This window comes from Trachemys scripta, chromosome 3 (assembly GCF_013100865.1).
Source record: "Trachemys scripta elegans isolate TJP31775 chromosome 3, CAS_Tse_1.0, whole genome shotgun sequence".
Classification (NCBI taxonomy): Eukaryota; Metazoa; Chordata; order Testudines; family Emydidae; genus Trachemys; species Trachemys scripta.
The window spans coordinates 116,953,361-116,971,328 of NC_048300.1; positions in this window are offsets into that span (position 1 = coordinate 116,953,361).

A 17,968-nucleotide genomic window follows, 5' to 3' on the forward strand; every position below is an offset into this window, starting at 1 on the left:
AGGTGTCCAGTGAAGTTGATGTTTAGCCTTTCCTCATGACCACAGTATCAGCCCAACACAGGTTGTATTGCCAAACAAGCCCTGTCTGCGCTCATATATGCCAAAAAGATCAGCGCTACAGTGTGAATATGAATGACAGAATTTAGAAATGGAAAAGACCTATGAGGTCATCCCAGTTATTCCTCTGCCAGGGCAGGATTGTTCCCACTAGTACATTTCTTAGTGATTAGTTCATTCTACTTTTAAGTGTCCCAAGTGAGGGTGTTTTCCCTGTTTCCCTTTGGATATTATTCCATGGCCTAATAGATCTCACTGTCAGGAAATCATATTCAGTCAAAATCTTCCCTTATTTACTTTCATCTTGTTAACTCTTTCTGTGACCCTCTAAAATTTCTCTCCCACCTTAGTAGTTACACAGTTCACACATCTGTAAACTGCTACCACGTCCCCTTCCCCTCAGTCTTTACTCAGCAATTATCACTCAACATTCAAACTACACACACAAGACCAAATCCTGATATCCTGACTCATTATTTTACTTCAATTCTTACTCAAAGCGCTCATCAGGCCAAATTCAACACCTAGTTTCACTGGTGCAACTGCATTGCCTGGTGTAACTGAGAACTGAATGGGGCTCTTTGACTCCACTGAGAGTTCACATCACTGAGACAATATTTTGGGATTTGGTCCACAGTAATTCGCTCTTTCAACATTTCCTCTAAAGTAAATCCTTCCGGTTCCTAATTATTTGTATCCATCTTCTCTGAGCACACTCTAGTGTGTTGTGTCTTTCTGGTAATGAGGTGCCCAAAACTAAATGTACTATTCCTTGTGCAGGAACCTGATTCTCCCCATATTACTTGGGAGTAACTCCACTGAAATCAACAAGATTACAGCAGTGTAAAAATGGATTGAGACAGTGGTGAATCAGGCCGAGGGGCCAGCTGGCTCCCATCCTTGGTGCAGTCAGACAATTATGACTACCTCCTGTGCAGAGTGTCCTCTTCCTTTAACACACCTGCTCCGGTTCAGTCATGATTTGGCCTATTGAGAGAGAGAGAGAGAGAGAGAGAGAGCGCTGAAAAGAGCCACTGCTTCAATTAACTTTACCTAAGTCTGCAATGACTTTTAAGAGCTATTTAAGCAAATCTAAATGCTTAATGGATTTAGTAACCTTCATCTAGCTCATATAAACAGCCATCTACTTGTCCTTTCAAAGCCAGTAAAAGATTGTCCTGTGGTTTTTGCCAGCTTAATATAAAACTAAGCATATGTTTGCAATAATAAAGAAAGAAAATAGGATAGACTACAGTACCTAAGTAAACACACACCGAGTGTATGAGAACTAGTATCTCATCCAGTGCCACATTATGTGAGCAAACATGTCTAATCTATAATTAATAGAAATAAAATAAGTGCGAGTTTTTATAAATACAGGTAATAGTTAACTGTCAGTTATTCTTTGCTGATGCTAGGTAGACAGTGCACTTTAATAAGCCTAAAATAGTTCCAACAGGTTTTATTTGAAAAATATATGTTGATATACTAATCTATGGAAGGAAAAATTATCCTGGGGTATTGTGTTACCGTGTGTAGAAATAGCTTGCTTGAAAGCATTTGGCGTTTATAACTTCACCAAAATCCAGTCCCTTCACATTATTCCTGGGGCTAAAACCCTTGTTCTTGCCTTTGTCTCCATCTTTCTCTTTGACTACTCCAGCCTGAACTGCCTTGTCTCAAGTCAGTCTGCTTCCTTCCAGTCTAACCAGGGTGCTGAAGCAAAAATCGTTACTTTCTCATTGCTTAAACCAGTGGTTCTCAAACTTTTTTTTCCGTGGACCACTTGAAAATTGGTGAGGGTCTCGGCAGACCATTTAATGATCTTTCCAAATGTTGTTTGTACTGTTAGCTAACTATTGTAAAGCGCTTTGGATAAAAGCACTATATAAAAAAAACTTAATAATAATAAACTTTTTATGTTCTACAAATAAAAGCCCACAACTCATATTTTAATATCAGTAGTCTTACCTTTCTAATGCGAAGGATGTGCCCTCTCTCCCCCGGCTGCAGCAGCCCCTGAGCTGGGGCTGGGAAGGAGGGCCGTCTCTCCCTGGCAGCCGCAGCCCTGGAGCTGGGGAAAGTCGCCTCTTTCTCTGGCCACTGCAGCCCTGCACATCCCAAATTCCTCCCACCCCCTTTTCTCAGCCCATTTCTCCCTCCCATCTGCCCCTTATTCCCCCCAAGGCCACCACCTCACCTTACATGTGCATCTTCTCCAGGGTCCAGGCACCTAATTAGTGGAGCCACGCCTGGTGGCCCTTCATTCTCTCATGTGTGGCCACCCAGGCACGCACCTTAGAGGGAACTATCCGCGGACCACCTGAATGGAGCTCGCGGACTATTGGTTGTCCGCGGTCCACAGTTTGAGAACCTCTGGCTTAACTATGTTGCTCCTATATTATTGTTATTTTTCCTCAGTATTACATCATGGGGATTTCTTTTTAAAAAATTAGCCTTCACAACTTCCAAGATCTTTATGCATAAAAAGGGGAAACTTACTGTCTAAAATTTGTCCCCATGAGTCACCAATAGCACCTGACCTTGAATCAACCCCTTAGATTTGGGGAGTCAGGAGTGTTATTAAACCCTATGCAGAATTCCTGCATTTTAGGTGCTCAAATGCACTCATTCCCCTTTGACTTTCCTTAAAGTTCTCACAATGTCTAACAGGGCTGTTTTCTGGAGGATACTGATATTGATGTCTTGTACTCTTAACATGTCCTTGAGCTGCTCCTCATACCTTTTGGGATCACTCTAAGAGCTCCAACAATCACAGGGATCGTCTGTGTTCTAGTTTTCTGTAATGGTTCCACTTTGTGGCAGCATTCTTCATACCTCACTGTCTCCTGTTGTTTCTTTTTTATGTTTCTGTCTGCTGGCACATCAATTAGCATGGGCTTGTTTGTCTTCTTTTCTACAACCACTATGTCTGGCCTGTGATGCCTGCACTGTTTGGTCTGTGACAATTACCAGATCCTACAAAATCTTAGCCTCTTCATTCTCTAGAGCGCTTTCAATTTGATGGTTGTAGTTCTGCATGGCTCATTTGAATCTGTACTTGTCACAGAAGCTCCAGTGAAGACACTTGTTTAACCTCGTTGTACCTGTCCATGTACTCTGTCCCAGCCAGGCTCCTGCAAGCACTTAGTATGGGCTCCACCATCCCTTCCTTTTCGGAACACATTCTGCAGTTCGGGGAACAGTTCTGTTGGTCAATTTTGTTGTGAATACAATTAAGGCTTAAAGACTGCTCATGTGCACTCATAATAAGGATCTGTCTCTCTTTTGAGGTTTGCAGAGTATTCTGTAGCTCTGTTGGTTCCAGGATTTTAGAGAGAAAAGGTGGGTGAGGTAATATCTTGTATTTGACTGCACTTGAAGAAGAGCTCTGTGTTGGCTCGAAAGTTTGTCTCTTTCACCAACAGAAGTTGGTCCAATAAAAGATATTACCTCACCCACCTTGTGTCTCTTTTGAGGTACCCTTCTACAAGCCATGAGTTTGTTAATCTTGGTTAATCGCTGAAGTGTTCGATCTCTCTCCACCACTTTCCATGCATTGATTTCTGTGTAAATCTTTCAAGTCTGTCTTTGACAATTTGTTTTCTACTTTTTTTTATGCTTTCTTGGGCTGGGATACACAGACAGTCATTGCTTGTTATTGCGATCAGATGATCTCTGCTCTGGCTGACTCCTTATATATTTTGATGCTGCATTCTTCATTGTCAATTGCTTCCTCCACAGAAGCAGACCTTTTCTTCCATTGCAACATCAGATGTACATCCTGTCCATATCTTTTCTTCTCCTCTTGATTTCACTTGATCACCCCAGCAGCGTATGCTACGACTGGTATCACTCACATAGATGAATGGCTCCAATCAAATTCTTCAAGCTGAGTTTTGTTCTTATAGCAGTTCTTATTCATCTGTAATAATATTTTCTCACTTCTCCTTTGACTTCCTTATGTTGTAATTCCAACATTTCCCTAATTTCAAGGCATTATTATTATTATTGCTAGTATTATTGCAGTGCCTATTGTTTCTAGTCATGGTCCAGGACCACATTGTGCTAGCACTGTACAAACACAGAACCAAATGGTGGTCCTTGTACCATGCATAAGAACATAAGAACTGCTATACTGGGTCAGACCAAAGTATCCTGTCTAGTCCAGTATCCTGTTTTCTGACAGTGGACAATGTCAGGTGCCCCAGAGGGAATGAACAGAACAGGTAATCATCAAGTGATCCATCCCGTTGCTCATTCCCAGCTTCTGGCAAACAGAGGCTAGGGACACCATCCCTGCCCATCCTGGCTAATAGCCATTGATGGACCTATCCTCCATGAATTTATCTAGTTCTTTTTTGAACCTTGTTATAGTCTTGGCCTTCTCAACATCCTCTGGCAAAGAGTTCCACAGGTTGACTGTGCATTGTGTGAAGAAATACTTCCTTTTGTTTGTTTTAAACCTGATGCCTATTAATTTCATTTGGTGACCCCTAGTTCTTGTGTTATGAGAAGGAGTAAATTACACTTTTTTATTTACTTTCTCCACACCAGTCATGATTTTATAGACCTCTATCATATCCCCCCTTAGTCATCTCTTTTCCAAGATGAAAAGTCTCAGTCTTATTAATCTCTCCTCATACAGAAGCCGTTCCATAGCCCTAATAATTTTTGTTGCCCTTTTCTGAACTTTTCCAATTCCAATATATCTTTTTTGAGATGGGGTAACCACATCTGCACGCAGTATTCAAGATGTGGGCATACCATGTATTTATAGAGAGGCAGTATGATATTTTCTGTCTTATTATCTATCTCTTTGTTAATGATTTCCAACATTCTGTTTGCTTTTTTGACTGCTGCTGTACATTGAGTGGATGTTTTCAGAGAACTATCCACAATGACTCCAAGACCTCTTTCTTGAGTGGTAACAGCTAATTTAGACCCCATCATTTTATATCTATAGTTGGGATTATGTTTTCCAATGTGCATTACTTTACATTTACAATCTACATATAAAACAAGACACAACATATGGGGACAGACAGATGTGGGAGTACAAGGAAACAGTGAGACGATATTGGTCAGTGTGATAGGCAGCGGTCTCATCACACCAACAGCCTAACCACTGGCAAGAACTTTGTGGGCATCACAGCAAAGGAGAGTTCTGAGAGGGGCTCCGAAAGTGGATAATTGAGTATCTTTGTGGATATTCTTAGGGAGCACCTCCTAAGTGTGAGGGGCAGTATGGGAAAAGGTGTTTGTTTGAAAATTTACCAAGTTGGGTACAGAAGGCCCATGGCCTTCCCCAGCATATCTGAGCTCCTAGACAACTCTCCCTCTACCTATATTTGTACTCACTTCCACCTACTCACTCCACTCCACTTGAGCCTCCAACCTAAACACTCCTCTTTGTAGTGTATATGTCAACATAGGCAAGATGTTATGATTCCATTTTCCACATGCTGCACCTTAAATGTAATGAGCCTCCTTGCCTGTCTGTTGAGGAATGGTGCTGTGAGGCAATTGAAAAGGGGTTTTACAAAGTGAGTAACGCACTGTGTGTTCTCTCTCTCTCTCTCTCTCTCTCTCTCTTGGAAATTTATATTTGTTCTTTGTTGTTGGACACAATCTCAAAAGCAGTCAACCAGACAGAAAGGGCATGTTTTTGTCTTTGGTTATTTGTGAGTTTGTGTATGGAAAACATATTATCTTCACCATCTCTTATGACTCTTATCTTTGGGCCTTCTTCCAAAGTCTCCATCAAGTCTAGAAAAGCCTCCTGTTTCTTTTGCACTAAAAAGCTCTGTTTCTTAGAAAATCTCACTCTTTCCATGAAGTCTTTCAAGATGGATTTATGCTAGAAACAAATCCACAAATGATACTAAAGATCTGCGTCATCATTAGTCTGTGGTCTTTATTTGGCTAAAATTGCAAACTCTATGCTTGTCTAAGACCCTTGGAGCAAAGACTGTGTCTTCCTCTGCATACTACACAGATTTGAGCACACTAGTACTCAGTTAAGTAATACAGTAGGCATGGATGGTCTATCATGTTACATTATGGTGCATTCCCTTGTGCCAGATGTTGGAATGGTGTTTTAGAAGTTCATGAGACTAACCTAGTAGTATTTCTAGAACACAGTATTTCATGTTTCATATAATAAGTTTTGAAGCCAGAAATGCAATAAGGTTGATTTCACTTCTTTCCCCAAATGCTGACCCAGATTGCCTTCACTACATTGCAAACATCTTTTCTCCAGGGAGAGAGGAGTACATTTTTAGAGTAGGTGGGCATGCACAGCTCCCACTAGCTTCAGCTTGGGGCTTGAGTGTTCATCACATCTGAAAATTGGGTTCACTAGATCAAGCAGGATGCCAGTTTCAGTCAACACTGCATTGGATGAAGTCTAGATGACACTGAGAGTCAAAAGCTATCTTCTTAGCAGCCTGTATGCCCAGAACCTCTTTATTTATTCTTTTCCCATTCAAAGTCACTGTCATGGTTTCTGTACCTACACTTCTGGTGGTGGTTTCTGGTGAAACTCATGGACATGAAAACCACCAAAATTCAACAGATTTTGGATACAGTCCTGAAAAATTCCTCAGATGCCTGTGTTTGGGCAGGGTGTAATAGTCCCCATGTGTTCAGTGGCACACTAGAACTACGGTGCACAATTTGTATGTGATATTCTTTTTATGCCAACTTTCAGAAGTTGGAACCTACCAAATGGGTGCAACTTTTCTTCCTAATGTTGCCAGCACATCATGTGGTATTTAATGTTTTGATCTTTATTTATATCAGTATGACTTAGCTAGCTGCGAGAATCTGTGTGTTGAACTGAAAACTATGTGGAAGATAAATGTGTAATAGAAATAAAATTTGTCATTGATTTGTTCCTGTGTAACTTTTTTATGTTGACATAAGTATATGGAAACTGTTTTACATCCTTCCTTGACAAATACACTACAATAGAAATTTTTATATGGTGTTGACTTCTGGATTATTAACATCTATTTTTTGGCATGATCAAACACTTATTCCTTTCCAAATATATTTATAGTTCTTTAAATGAACGGAACATTCAACTTCACACTATTATAATGTTTAAAGTAAAAGGCCAGGTCCCCTGTTGATATAAATCGGTGTTGCTCTTTGATTTCAGAGGAGCTATGCCAGTTTACACTAGTTCTGGCCCACTGACTCATTGCAGATGATCAATGACCATCAGTGCCTGGAGTAAAGGTTGTGATTTCTACACATTTACACCTAATTTTAGTTGCTTTTTTGGCCTGAAAATCAGCAAGTTACACCACTCATCGAAGGGAGCGGTAAAGAGGTCTTCAACATTGTGCTTTGAATCCTATTTCTGTGATACACTGGCGGTTTGGGTGAGATCAGATCACAAAGGACATTTCTTGGGCATATAAACTGGCAGTATTTCTACAGTATTTAGTGTATTGTAAAACTGAGCTCCAAATCTCTTGCTGAATTAAGGGAAGGTTTTCTCCACCCTAGCATATGTGTCCAGGTTTCCATAGTATTTTATATAAAAATGGCCAAATTCAGACCTGGAGTAACGGGGGCCTGGCTGCAGCATTTAGTTTCAGTGTGTCACAGAATACATTGATTTCTAGATTTGAAGTCAGAAGGAACCATTATGATCATTCACAACTGCAACACAGGCAGTAGAACCTTATCAAGCAATTTCTACCTCAGGCCCATAACTTCTGGTTGAGCTATGGCATATGTTTTAGAACAGCAGCCATCCTTGATTTGAAGACTTCAGGTGACAGATAATCCATTACACCCCCAGGTAAGTCGTTCCAATGGTTATTTACCTCACTGTTTAACATTTGAACCTTATTACTAGTCCAAATTTGCCTGGCTTCTATTTCCAGCCAGCAGATCATGTGATGTCTTTGTCTGCTACGTTAAAGAGCCATCTACTATTAGAAAGCTTTTCCCCATGTAGGTACTTACAGACTGTGATCAAATCCTCTCTCAAGCTTCGCTTAGATAAACTAAATGGAATGATCTTTTATTTTAGTCTATCACTGTAAGGAAGTTTTCCAGACCTCAAATCATTGTTGTAGCTCATGCTGAACCCCTTCCAATTTGTCCACATCCTGTTATACCTGGTCGAACTCATCGGCGAGTTTTCCCAGAACTACATCTAAAATCTGTTGAATTTTGGTGGTTTCATGTCCATCATTACCCAGGTACAGAAAGCGTGAAAGTGACTTTGAATAGAAGAGAAATAGAGAAATGGATTCTGTGCAGGCAAGAGGCTAAGAAGGTAATAGTCTTGAATCCAAGTATCATCCAAGTTCACTTTACAGTAGACCGTGTGTGTGTGCGCACACACGCACACGAGCACACACACATGTGGGTGCAGAAAGGAAAATTTTAGACATTTCAATTTACCACTGTAGATTATAACACATAATTAAAACAAATGGGTCTTTCTTATTCCTTGGCAAACTGTGGAATAACAGTTAACACATGCCCCCTGCAGGATTAATGGTATAATTCCATGCTATCTATATACACTGTGGGTTAAAGCAAATTTGTTACCCTGTTTCCCCGAAAATAAGACATCCTCCGAAAATAAGGCCTACTTACAGTTTTGCCTCTCGTTGTAATATAAGGCATCCCCCCGATAATAAGACCTCCCCGATAATAAGGCATCCACCGATAATAAGGCATTTTTCATTTCTGAAAAATAAGACATCCCCTGAAAATAAGACCTAGCGCATCTTTGGGAGCAAAAATTAATATAAGACACTGTCTTATTTTCGGGGAAACAGGGTAGCAAAAAATGCTATTGAGCCCCTCTTTTTAAAAAGCTGAAAAAATGGTCCATGTTGATAGTGGGCTAGTGCTCTCCATGGTGTCACAAAGAACTTGCTACATTCTCATGTTTGTCTTGGTAATTCCTGATTGGGTAATCTTCCCCCCCTTAATATTGAAAAATAGTGTTTTCAGAAGGAGGTCCACAAACATAGTGCTTGAGTTGATAACCATTTCATGAAGACTATCATCCAGGGCTTAAATTCAGCTGGAGCTGTCTGGAGTGGAGCTCCAGTAAATATTTTCCCCAGCACCACCCCTGGGTCCTGAGTGTACCCCACAGGGCTGAAGCCCCAAGCCCAGCACCTCCTGCGAGGCTGAAGCACTGAGCCCCCGTGTATCCCCCCACTCCGCGGGGCTAAAGACCCCAGCCCCAGTGCCACCTTCACCCCCCACAGGACTAAAGCGCCGAGACCCCCCCACCCCACAGCTGAAGTCTGGAGTCCCAACTGGGGGACGCGTGGGGCTCTGGGAAATAATCTCTGAGAATTTAATCCCTGCTATCATCAGTATGAAAACAGAGACTTAAAGGGCAAACTAATTCATCACAGAACTGTAATAAGTGCTTCCTCAGGAACAAACACTGCTCACCAGTAGATGGTGATGTTTGAGCATTTATTTCCTTCTTTGCTAGATCCAGTCTCTCATTTTCTGCTCTGATTTTCTTTTAAGTGGAGAAATAGCCTTGTTTGTCCAGGAATGTGCACAACATCTCCTTTCCCCTCTTCAAGTGAGATTCTACACAATGTGAACTATTATTTTTTATTTGTATTTCAATAGCCTCCCCTCCACTCAGAGATCCCAGTCAGCAACAGGGCTTCATTATGCTGGGCCTTGGACAAACAAAAAGGAGACATGGCCTCTAGCTAAGCTAACAATCTAAAAAATGTATAAAAACATGTGGGTGATGCTTTGAGAGATGTGTTGTATTTTTTCTTCTATGGTACCTTCCATTTGAGAATATGAACATTAATTAACAAAAATTAAATAATTTTAGCCTCTTAGCACCCCCTCTCCCTCCCAGCCATGAGTTAGATAAGCTGTATCAGTACAGCTGTGCTGCTGTAAGTGTGTAAGTGTAGTCATGGTGTAAGATAAAAACGACCTGTGCGTCACTCGGAATGTACATTTTTTTTCAGTGAAGACATACCTGTCTTTGCCAAATTTTGTGAAAATCTTTTTGGCCTTAACACAAGTGCATGCTCCTAAGCACCTGCCAGCTGCAAATGGTTTTGCAGTTAATGTTTACACTCTGCCTAGGTGGAGGGTGTCCCTGGGAAAGAAGGTAGGGAAGCCAGCTGAGATTTTCTATGTGCAGCTATTCAAACAGCTTCACCTTTTCTGTGAATTTTCCAAGAACATGGACTGGGGTTGGAGAATCCGTTCAACCGTGACTGAGATGCATGGAGAGTTTATGCAGATATTTCACACAGTTGTACCAGCAGCTCTCACTGGAGTAGCTGCAAGTCATCAAGGCCATGAAACTACTCTTCTTTTGTGTGAGACAGGTAGCACTGATGCTTCCATCACTCATTCTCACAACTAGTACTACAGGACTGGAAAAGGTACTTAATAGGTTTACATGCCTTTCTTTGAACACATGGCTTGAACTAGCTGTGCTATCATACAGGAGCAATTCATTTTATGTCTCAGATTTGACATTCAATGCCTTACAGGTTACCACCACTGCTAGTCATAGCACACATGGAAATGTTCAAGAGAGGCAATTTGCTAAGTAAGACGAATGACATCACACTGCCCAATACTTGGTTATTTTGTGTGTCCTGTCAATTACTTCATCTGAAAAGTCCTTTTTACATTTCATTTATATATGTGATTAGCTAGGGCCTGATTCTCAAAGGGAATCAGATGCCTAACTCCCATTGAAAACAGTGTGTGTTAGCTCCCTTTAAGAATCTGGGCCTTAGGACCTGATCCAGAACCAATTGAAATCAATGGCAGACTTTTCATTGATTTCACTCAGCTCTTTAGTTAGCAGGGCAAAAGTATAATTTTTCTTGTGTAACCTCTCTCACACACACATTGTCGCTGACTTACCCTTCTGCATTCTGGCTGAGGTGCACATCCTTTGATATTTGTCAACCTGGAGAGAAATAAAGACATTCATATGCTAGCCAGTCTCAGAGTTTGACCAAAGTTTAATATAATTTGATCAAAGTTTTGCTTTTGTTCATGTTATCCACCTACACGGCTTGTCATTAACAGGTCAGCATTTGCCACTAGATGACACGTAGGGCTAAATTCACAAAAGGACTGAGGCACCTAACTGACACTTTTAGGCACCTAAATCTCAGAATCAGGTCCCAGTGGGATTCACAAAATCCCTGCTCAAATGCCACTGAACCCTGTAGATATCTAAACTTGCTTGGAGTCTGTAGCCTGGTGGTTAAAGCACTCACCAGGAAGATGAGAGACCCAGGATTCACTCCCCCAGCTCTAATTTTTTAATAATTAAGTATCTGCAGTGGAACAACTTCAAAAGGATGGACTGAGGGAGGCCCACATCAAAATAGCCCATTGCTCACAGCTTAGGGCACGCACCTAATAGGTAGCAGATCCCTGTTCAGACACTGTTTTTTTTTACACCCTCACATGGAGGGGCGACTGAAACCCAGGGCCTCCCATTTTCCAAGTGAGTACTCTAACTGATTGGCTAGAAGTGCCTCCTAGTTCCTCCTTCCCCGGGTTCTCGCAAAAATGGTGTCATCACCTAATGCCAAGAGAGTGTTTGCAGCTGAGAATCCCAAGCAAAAGGAGGCACCCCCTTGTAGACTAGCTGCCTCTGTGTGAGAGAGGAGTGGGGCTTAGCGCACACCCCTTAGCTTGGCATCTCAAGGAGCTTTTGTGACTCCCATTCTGAGGTGCCTATTTCACCCCATTCATTGTATAGGGAGCCTAGATGCTGAACTCAGACTTTGGGAATCATAAAGGTACCTAAAAGTTAGACGCAGTGATAGACGTGTCCATGCCTAAGTTTCTTAGTGAATTTAGCCTGTAGTAGCCACAGTTATTTTTCTAGTCTAAGGCGTAGGAAGAAATTGTGGTGTGCTTCTATGAGGTAACTTTTTGCTAAAGCTGATTTTTAATGGTTACAACTGTATATCATATATTCAGTGATGGTCAGAGAATGGCCAAAGTGCTTATTAAGTGCCTGTCTTCAGTGGGTTTCGGATCAGGCTATACTTGGCTAGCTAAATAACAGTTACATGTATGTTTTCAGTAGTGGTGTAGCAGTGTTAGTCCCATATGAGGGATCTGAGAGAGACAAGGTAGGTGAGGCAATATCCTTTATTGGACTATTTAACTTCTGTTGGTGAGAGAGACAAGCTTTTGAGCTTTCATGTGACCTGAAGAAGAGCTCTGTGGAGCTTGAAAGTGTATCTCTTTCACCAACAGAAGTTGGTCCAATAAAATATATTACCTCATCCACCTTGTCTCTCAGTTAAATGTATGTTCACTTTACTCCATACAAACAGTATGGGAGTACAGTGCCCTTAATGAAAACACAGATGTTTTCCCTCAAGATCATTGGGTCTGATATCCATATGACAGAGGGACCATAGCTGTAACAACAAATCCTAGTCAAAAATACCTTCTTTTATTCTTTTAAAGTAAATAAAAGTTGCTTAGCTTTCAAAGTTTCTGAGCACCGGGGTGGAGGAATCTTGGGATTCAGGCCCAGTGGTGAGATGAGGATAAGTGAAATAGAGACAGTTAATTCCTTGCTATGACTCTAATCCCACACTCTGAAAAGGATTGTGGGATTTGAGATGGGCAGACCAAAAATAAGAGGGCCGGGAGATTAACTGCTATAGTCCTCAGAAATACACAGCAATGTCTAGGTTAACAGCTGCCTGTGAAGTAATGTAATAACGGACAATGGGGCAACAAGCCTACCTCTTTCTTACTTTCTGTTTATGACACCAAACCACAGGGTACAATATCCTCTTAGTCACAGCCAGCCTCAACTAGTCTATTCCTTTAACTGGAACTCCTTAAGCACCATCTGTTCAGTCTGGAAGTGTTTTGAAAACATCAGAGAGGCCATTACTGTGTCTCATCAACAGACTAAATGAATGGCAGATTTGTGCCGGATAACAAATTTAACAGTACAGCCTGCTGCAGTCGGAACCTGATGTACTCTATAGTTATAGGCTATTTGAATCCTGTTGTAATTAAAGGTATTTTTGTGCTTCAGTCTTCTGAACTGCTGTTCAACACTGTGCCTCATAACAAAACAGTACATTTAGTGGGGATTTGTTTTGTCTCTGCTCACGGGTAATCACAAGAGCTCTGTAAAATGTTTGACGCAAACCTCAGAATCACAGGTGACTTGAGTCTGGCCAGTAATTCATTGTCATTTTTATCTGTCTGCAAACTGTATGTCAAAGCTTGCTAGAGACATTTTTTGATGCATGGTGAAGAAGGATGAACTTGCAGTTAAGGTGCTAAACTGGGAACTGAGTTCCATTCTTGCCCCCACCATGCACATCCTGCTTTCTTTTCGACAAGTCACTTTATCTCTCTAGTCCCCATTTGTAAAGTTTCGATTTATTCTCCCTTTTGTCTGTCTAGCCTTTTGGGGCAGGAATTGCCTTTCAGGGTATGTCTACACTTTGATAAAAGACCTACAGCACAGCTGTGACTGGCCCGGGTCAGCTGACTTGTGCTCACAGGACTTCGGCTGAGGGGCTATCAAATTGGAGTGTAGACATTCAGGCTCGGGCTGGAGCCAGGCTCTCGGACCCTCCCCTATTGTGGTGTCTCAGAACTCAGGCTTTAGCTGGTGCCTGAACATCTATGGTGCTGTTTTATGATCCCACAGCCCATGCCCTATGGGCCTGAGTCAGCTGACCTGGGCCAACTGTAGGTCTTTTATTGCAGCAGAGACATACCCTTGCCATGTGTATGAACAGTGCCTAGCTTATCCTGGTGGAGCTCTCGAGGTGCTAATGTAATACAAATAATAGCCAATTACAATGTATTTTGATTTCTGTGAAAAGGGACCATGAAATTTTTTTGCTCAAGAAAGAGAAAGACCTTGTTCTTTACAAACAAAGGTTAATTGATAAAGTGGCTGGATGCATCAAGGACAGGGGTGTCCTACATGCCAGTCATTGTAAAACTAATTGGCAGCAGTATGGGGAGAAAAGGGATGTTAGCAGCAACACTGATCATAACAAAACAAGGTACATGAAAAGTCACTGGAAGAGTCTCTCCTCATGCACGTGGCCCCAGCACTCAAGGAATCTGCAGAACACTGAGCATTCAGATGTTGGAAATTTATCTTAGGACTCTTCTGTTGCGACAATGAGCACTCACCAATGTGAATAAGGGCTGCACGATCTAACCCACAATATATGAATGATTTAAGCAAGGGGTTCTCAAACTGAGGGTCGTGACCCCTCAGGGGGTCATGAGGTTATTACATGGGGGTCGTGAGCTGTCAGCCTCCCCCCGCCCCAAACCCTCTTTCACCTGCAGCATTTATAACACTGTTAAATATAAAAAATATAAAGGGGGGTTGCATGCAGAGGCTTGCTGTGTGAAAGGGGTCACCAATACAAAAGCTTGAGAACTACTGATTTAGGCTGACCTACTTGAAATCAGGAAGAGGCCCCCCCCCCCCCCCCCATAATCTCCTTTGTTGTTCACATATGAACATTCTTCCTTCTGGGAATAAGAGACAGTAACCAAGATCAACCCTCAGCAAAACCTAATTCATTGATCTTTTTTTTAAAGAGGCAATTATTCAAAAGAAAGGGTTTGACAGCTTTTCCGTCTTACACTTCTTCAGCATTTTTTTCTTATATGTAAACTTGCTGAGAACATGCACTGATTTATCTCCTGATTTATCTAGTTCCAGTTCAATGTCACTTCATTAAAAAGGAGGCATTTCCAAAGTCATTGTTTATCATTTTAAAAGAATATAAATAAAACAGACTGGACAAGTACTAGGCCTGGTGAACATGAAAGCTCTCATGGGAATGAAGCTCACGGTGGGAAACTCAGAGGATGGGTTCAGCCTCATAGACTCTCTGAAAAATTAATAGCACAAGGACTCACACTACCATCTGGACAGTCTGTGAATCTTGATTTTGAAATATGAGTAAAAAGAGAGTCCCAAGAAAACTGTGAGGATTTAAGACTTGGCAAAAGAGCACTGGGAAATCACCTTAGCAAAGTACAAAACTGATTGTTTTATGAATTGAATTATACATAATAATATTAGCACTTTACAGCTTCAAAGCAATGCAGATGCTCTACAAGGTTAATCCTCACCATCTAGTACCATTATCCCATTTTTACAGGTAAGGAAGATAACCCATGCCATTGGCTAAATCCTCTCTTAGGTTGTGTTGACATTACAAGCTAGGAGTGTGATTCCCTCTTCGTTTACACATACTCATGCTAGCTCTCATCAAGTTAGTGCAAGTATAAATAGCAGTGTAGTTGCAGTAACACCGGTAGTAGCAGCAGAGCCAAAGCTGAGCTGTGCCAAATACAAACCCGCCTGAAACCAGTGGGTATGTACTCAGCATGGTGCTACCTGTGTTATGGTGGCTACCCTCCTATTCCGATTCCTACTAGCTCGAGGAGAGCTAGTGTGAGTATGTGCCAATGAGCAGGGAAATCACACCCCTAGCTTGTAGTGTAGACACAGCCCGGGTTACATCTTTGCAATTCCATTGTGATTTTCCCAAGGTCACTCAGCAAGTTAGTGGTAACATTGGGGTTAGCACTGTGGAGTTGTTGATTCCCAGTCCCATCCTTAGATCACACGGCCTCTCATTTAGAAAGTATCTAACTACATTTTGTAGAAATGGGAGTGTGGGGAGACTAGCACTCTTAGTTCCTTTATTTTTAGATGTTGAAATGAACTGAATGCTTAATAAAATGCTGGATGGATAAGATTAAACATAAGGGAGCCAATTTCAGCCCTAAATGCATAATTGAAGCTGCCACTGAAGACAGGCACATGCATTTTTGGAAGGAATTTTGCATTATGTTTTATTTACCACACAACAGGCAGTGATAGATGCTGAAATCATAGTCTCCCCACAATTCCGCACCAATCTCTCTTTAGTCCTATTCTGGAGAGACACCTCTAGGAGTGACAGAGCTGTCAGCTCTCCAGGGCCCAGGTGAAGGCTCCCAACAATGGTGCCAGCTGTAATAAGAAGCTATGTGTGTGTGTGTGCATGTGCAGTTACCACAGAGACGGGAAAAAAGAGACAGTCAAGGTCAAAGCATCTGTGTTGAATCCTATCAACCCAGTTGTCCATTCAAGGGAGACTCGTCTGAGATGTTTTTGTTTTTCCATCCCACAGGATGAAGTTAGAACATTGTTTTAAAACAGTGGATATTCATTTCAAACTATTTTTTTATCCAGAGCCTCTTTCATTTTGTCTTGTTTCATCTCTGGCTTTTAGTGACTGAGTTGCCCGTGGTTCCAATGCCAGAGAATTCGGGAGGCAATGCCCAGCCTAAGAGTGCTTGGAGTTGGGAATTCCCAGTGCTATATGCTATTGCAAAATTAATAAGCCAAAGCAGGACTGTGGTAAGAGCTGCGGCACCTGTCCAGGGAGCCCGAGGCACTGTGGGCACCCCTGGACCCTCCAACTGCCCTGGGCAGCACGTCCCGGGGGGCTGGGACACAGACCGGAGGCTACTTTCAGGCCCCTGGCTCCCTGCCTAGGGAAGGTGGATGGTTCGGGGCTCCCGACAGCGACCTGAGCTCCCTCGGCAGCTCTGGCTTCCGGTCTGGCCAGGGCCCAGGGAAAAGAGGAGGAGGGGTGGGGCCAACACTCCTGGGGGCCCCCAAATTGGCTGGGGTCCCTGGGCACAGGCCCCCAGAGTAGTATAGTGGGGGTGCTGAGAGCCACTGAACCAAACTGTAAACCCTGTATATGATGGAAATCACTTGAAGGCAGGGGGTGCGGCAGCACCCCTCGTTCCAGCACTTATGCAGGCCCCTGCATTAATATGCCATTATGCCAATTGTTATCCAGCTGTGTATCCTAAAATGATGTGAGTGATTCCAAGCAGCCGGGAATGAAAGTTTAACTGAAGATGCAAGTCCATGTGTTCATTCGCCTTTCCCAGAATCCCGGAGTGGCCCTTAAATATACTAGTATGAAAGTAATAGGTAGTTCCCTCTCCTCCAGGTTGTCCAATTTAAAAGAATACGGGTCAGATTAAAAAGCATATATTTAAAATGCCCTCACTTATGTTATTAATAAAACCTAACCAATGCATTTATAACCTCTAATTTACTTTTCATCTTTAATGGTGATTTATTGATTTTGTTTCTTTCTTGCAGCTTGGACAATGAGGCATTAGGGGTCTGTCTACACTGCAATCAGAGATGTGATTGCAACTCCTATAGGAATACACACATTAGCTTTAAAATAGCTGCGAAGCTACGGTGGCACAAGTGTCATGTTGGGGACCCTGGGTAAATACTTGTATTGCTAGTCCACACTGAAGCCCCTGCTGCCAGGTCTTCACTGTTATTCTCAGCCTAGATAAAAGTTAACGTGAGTAGGTCTACACAATCTGCAGTCACTCCTCCAGCTGCAGTGTAGCCATACCTTTAGACTCCAAGGTAATGAGTGTATTTCAAGTAGCACAGGCCTGGTCTACACTACGGGTTTAGGTCGACTTTAGCAGCGTTAAACCGAATTAAGCCTGGACACGTCCACACAACGAGGCCCTTTCTTTCGACTTAAAGGGCCCTTTAAACCGGTTTCTTTACACCACCTCCGACGAGGGGATTAGCGATAAAACCGGCCTTTGCGGGTCGGAATTGGGGTAGTGTGGACGGAATTCGATGTTATTGGCCTCCGGGAGCTATCCCACAGTGCTTCATTGTGACCGCTCTGGACAGCGCTCTCAACTCAGATGCACTGACCAGGTAGACAGGAAAAGACCCGCGAAGGTTTGAATTTCATTTCCTGTTTGCCCAGCGTGGAGAGCACAGGTGACCACGCAGAGCTCATCAGCACAGGTAACCGTCATGGAGTCCTCCCAGGAT